This window comes from Aulonocara sp. 'chitande type north' Nkhata Bay, linkage group LG12, assembly GCF_057382095.1.
Source record: "Aulonocara sp. 'chitande type north' Nkhata Bay isolate Kocher_YH1m ecotype deep benthic linkage group LG12, A_spYH_male_GT1.1, whole genome shotgun sequence".
In the NCBI taxonomy this organism is placed as follows: Eukaryota; Metazoa; Chordata; class Actinopteri; order Cichliformes; family Cichlidae; genus Aulonocara; species Aulonocara sp. 'chitande type north' Nkhata Bay.
In genome coordinates this window covers 15,130,290-15,134,772 of record NC_141355.1, presented here as the reverse complement: position 1 = coordinate 15,134,772, position 4,483 = coordinate 15,130,290, and the positions used below count along the sequence as shown (strand labels likewise).

The window sequence follows — 4,483 nt, the reverse complement described above, 5'->3', positions numbered from 1 at the left end:
TATCAACAGTTTCTCCCCTATTTCCTCTTTTCTTCCACCCATCTTTGTCTCTCTGCCTCGTAGAAAGGAGACTCCTGAATCTCCTTCCAGGTGCTCTTGGCTCGTGAGCCAAAGCCAACCAGCTGATCATCCTCAGAGGCTTCTGCAGCAACACTCACTCTGCTGGTCTTGCAGTTCAGAAGAGTCTTTATCTCTGTAAAGCTGAGGGCATACTGTACAAATGAATGCAAGCTCTCCTTGCCATGCCCTTCTTCCACAGAGGTCCCTGCAGCCTCTTCCTTCTGGAGATCTTTGATCAGGTACATGGTGTACCCGACATCATTCCCCAGAAGCCACTGGAAAGATTTCCCTTTATACTTTCCAAACTGCAGAATGTACTCTCCCTGCACTTCCTTCATGTCAGACTCATCCCCTCCTCTCTGATAGATGACAGTCAGAGCATTCTGATGTACAACATCATCCCTCACAGGTGCAGACTTGTCCTGCAGTTTGGGGTCATTTTTAATCCGTCGAGCTTCTTTTGACGGGTCCTGGAGAAGGTATCCAAGTGGCCCCTTGCGGAACAACCACAGAGATTTTCCCTGGATATGGCGCAACTTTCTTCTGCATCTTGACAAGCAGTGAAAAAATAAACAATTATATTAAACAAAATTGATTCCAAACACAAACAAATACATTTCAGGTTATAATCTTGCTGCTGGGTTTACACAGCAGGATGCAGGAGAACAATAACGAGACTCAATTTGAAAGAACATTGACAACATTTGGGATAAAAGTGTTTTTTCCTCCAGGTATAACAAACTGTTCTGTCTGTAAATAAAAACCTTTCATGGTTGAATGATTATTGGCATATCTGCAAAATTTGTGGTAACTGCTTAGTAGTCATGGCACATAAGAATTGCTGGTAGATTAACAACATATATGTATTTAAGCTATCGTGTTTATTCATACACGAGTGGGCATTGCTCATGTTAGAGATATCAAAACAGATTTTCGCATTGATAAGGTGACTGACCATTACAACATGAAAGCAATACATTTTCTTTTAAAGCAGGTTCAGTCATTTAGCATGTCATCTCATAACAAGACACTTATTGGTTATTTAATTGTACCACATTATAGTAATGTCAGTGTCACAGCAGTCGGAAACCTACAAAGTTTATTTAATGGCAAAACACGTCAATGAAACACGTAATTTATTTAAGGATCACGTTCATTCATTTTTTTACCGTGCCACTTTACAACAGCAGATAAACTCCCACCGTCTTTAACTGAGCGATGGATGCTTCGTAAATGCAATCGCAACACGCCTATTACCTGTAATATACACCTGTAAATGTATTCTGTTTGGTTTACTGTTATTTCAAACGACGTTTCTTACCTTTGATCAATGAATGAGGAGCGTTGGGATGTGTTGCGAGCGTTGAGTTACTTGTTTTCTCTCCCGAAACGTAAAAGAGGAGATTTTTTAAAAGTGCCGCCGCATCTCAAACTCGTTACAGCGCCGGAAGACCGTAGTGGCCAAAAATATATTACATCCGTAGTGGTTTAGCACTACCATAGAGAATGAATGGGAAACGGTTTAGGCCGTTTAGCTAAACAATCCCAGGCTCCCGCTCGACAAACGTCACTGCTGTTTAGTTTTCTGTCTTCATTTATGTTGGAAGTGATAGCAGAGCTGTACGTTTTAACTTGTTTCCAAAACCCCGCAGTCAGGACATGTTATATTGTATTTAGATAGAAGCTAGCGAGCTAACTCCCTGCTAACTTCTAACTCCGTTAAATGTCATAAATTCCGTTTTCATGGATGCCTGGATGTTAAACTCAATTGTTACACCTGGTAGAGCAGAACGCCGATCATTTTATTAAAGATGAAAGACTTTAGACAGTTTTTCAACTCTCAGTAATGCCATAGTGATCGTTTGATATATGGACCTGCAGCGGAGTTTAGACCCAGACACGGCTAGTGACGTCAGACTGAACAATCGGATAGTTCTATCACGTGCACGTGTACACGTTGACAACCGTAACCATGGTCGCCGAGGGTATTTAAATGCTGCACAACGTTCCAAACGTCCGTTTACACTTGCTCGTGGACTTGTTTCGACCTGCTCCAACCTCAGCCTGTGGAAAGCTAAGTTTTGCAAAACATTTTACTAAAAGCGGATTTAATTTGAGAGCACAACAAGTACTTCATCTGTGGATCGTTTGTACTTGTTTTTGTTTTTCAAGTTTGAAGATGGCTCGCCGTGGACCCGGACTCCCCGACTGTCACCTGGACTTCGCTGCAGGTACGTTTGAAAATTTCTTTAAATGTAAATTACTGTAATAATTTAACAAGTTCCAGTGTGAATATCAAGTTCTAACGTGATCAAATATGTGTATTCCAAGATTGTTTCCCGTAAATTGTTTGTATGTTTTAAATTTTCCGGGAGAGGTGTAGAAATTATTAACGACTGGTGTATGAATATGAAAAAAAGGTGTTACTTTGATTTGAAGGCTTCAAATTTGACACTTTTCTTTAAAATGAAATGGTTAAAAATAGCTTAATGGACTAAAATTTGTAAAATGCCCAAAAATCAGTTTCTGTGGTAACGGCATCTTCAAGATGTCATGGCGTCAGAACACGCAGGCGTAAACACACAGATCCAGGTCCCCTCCTGACATCCTTTTCTTCTCCGGATCAAAGGCTTTATTGACATAAACTATATTTTTTCTCTGCTGCAAAACACAAAGATAGCAGATAGCTTTTCTTCAAATTCTTTAATTCTCAATCGCTTTTGCAACTTTGTACTTTTGTATTACTTGCAGCAACAACTCCACCTCATTGTTAGTCCATTTAAAAAACTCGTCGCTTTTCCTTTTCATTTTCCTGCACGTTTCAAAGAGCCGGAAAGTAAATAAACGGCAGACAGAAATGAGGCAGGTCCAGTCACCTTGCGTTTCACGCATGCGCAGTACTGGAACGTAAGCGTTTTCGGCCGTTTCAATGTGGACACACAACTCTGTGAAAACGGTAGTTTGGACACGAGCATTTTCAGACAAAAACGCCTTTTTCAAATTGATCCGGGCCGTTCCAATGACGTCACCAATCACCACACTTCAAAGCACAAAGCCTGCGTTGTCACAGTAACGCATTCTGCGATAGGAGGTCATATATAGGAGTGAACTTGACTCTCACACAGCCTTAACTGTCTGCCTGTCCTCATGTCTGCAGTGCTGCTGTCTCCGGTCACCCTGCATGTTTCTAAGGTTAGTTTTCTCCATATTTATATTGTTCTTGTAGTTTTTGTCCTCTGGTTTTTGTCCTTGAGGTTTGAATATACATGTCAAATCAAATCAAATCACTTTTATTGTCACATCACATGTGCAGGTACATTGGTACAGTACATGTGAGTGAAATTCTTGTGTGCGAGCTTCACAAGCAACAGAGTTGTGCAAAATACAATAACGTGCAAAATACAATAACGTAAACAAGCAAAATATAAGAATGGCTAATCTGAAACTAATAAATATATGTACAATATATGATAGTATATGCATTTCTGGATGTGTATACTAAATGTTTTTCTACGTGTGTGTGTGTGTGTGTGTGTGTGTGTGTGTGTGTGTGTGTGTGTGTGTGTGTGTACACATTTTTTACGAATTAAATAGAGTAAACAATAAAATAAAATATATAAAAATATACAGAGTTGAGACATGTGCAAAACAGTGGCATTACATAATGTTGAAGTTCCAGTTGTGAAGCTGAGGTGTCTATGAAGTGTTCAGCAGTCTGATGGCCTGATGGAAAAATCTGTCTCTTAGTCTGCTGGTACGGGACCGGATGCTGCAGAACCTCCTTCCTGTGGGAAGTAGTCGGAACAGTTTATGGCTGGGGTGACTGGAGTCCTTGATGATCCTCCCCGCTTTCCTCAGGCAGCGCTTCCTGTGTGTGTGTGTGTGTGTGTGTGTGTGTTTTGTACTCAGATTAGGTTTGAAGTGTCTGTGTGGTGCAGCTGGTCTGGTCTGTCTCTGTACAGTCGAGGCTGCACCCACCTATAAAAGGTGGAGGCTCACCAGGACATGCACACCTCACAAGTTCCCGGCTCTCTCGACTCTGTTGAAGACGGGTTTCTTGGAGAAGGGGAGGGCAGTGAGGCACAGTCCCCCGTCCCCCGACGCCCCTCGCGATGCCCCTCCGTCTTCGACTAACCCTCTGCATAGGAGCCGTGAGAGCCAGGAACTTGTGAGTTTTGTATGTCCACTCAGGCATCCTTCATACCTGGTCTGTAGGAAGTTCCTGTCAGAAGGAGGGGGCACCGCGAGGGCGTCGAGAGGCGGAAGGCGGTGCCTTAGTGCCTTCCTCCTTCTGACATTGTAAAGGAACCCTATTTTTTTAATGGTAAGATGTTTGTGTCTGTGTCTGTGTGTATGTATGTATGTATGTATGTGTTTTTTGTCCTCAGATTAGGTTTGAAGTGTCTGTGTGGTGCAGCTGGTC

At 42.0% G+C, this 4,483-nt stretch overlaps 1 long non-coding RNA gene across 1 annotated transcript; it reads left to right on the top strand.

Moving 5' to 3' along the window:
* Positions 1 to 2,188: 2,188 nt before the first annotated feature.
* On the top strand, positions 2,189 to 3,940 carry LOC147317092 (uncharacterized). The gene is made up of 3 exons (XR_015131694.1): positions 2,189 to 2,291; positions 3,218 to 3,252; positions 3,808 to 3,940. It is a non-coding gene; the product is annotated as an uncharacterized LOC147317092 (long non-coding RNA).
* The last annotated feature ends 543 nt before the right edge of the window (positions 3,941 to 4,483 follow it).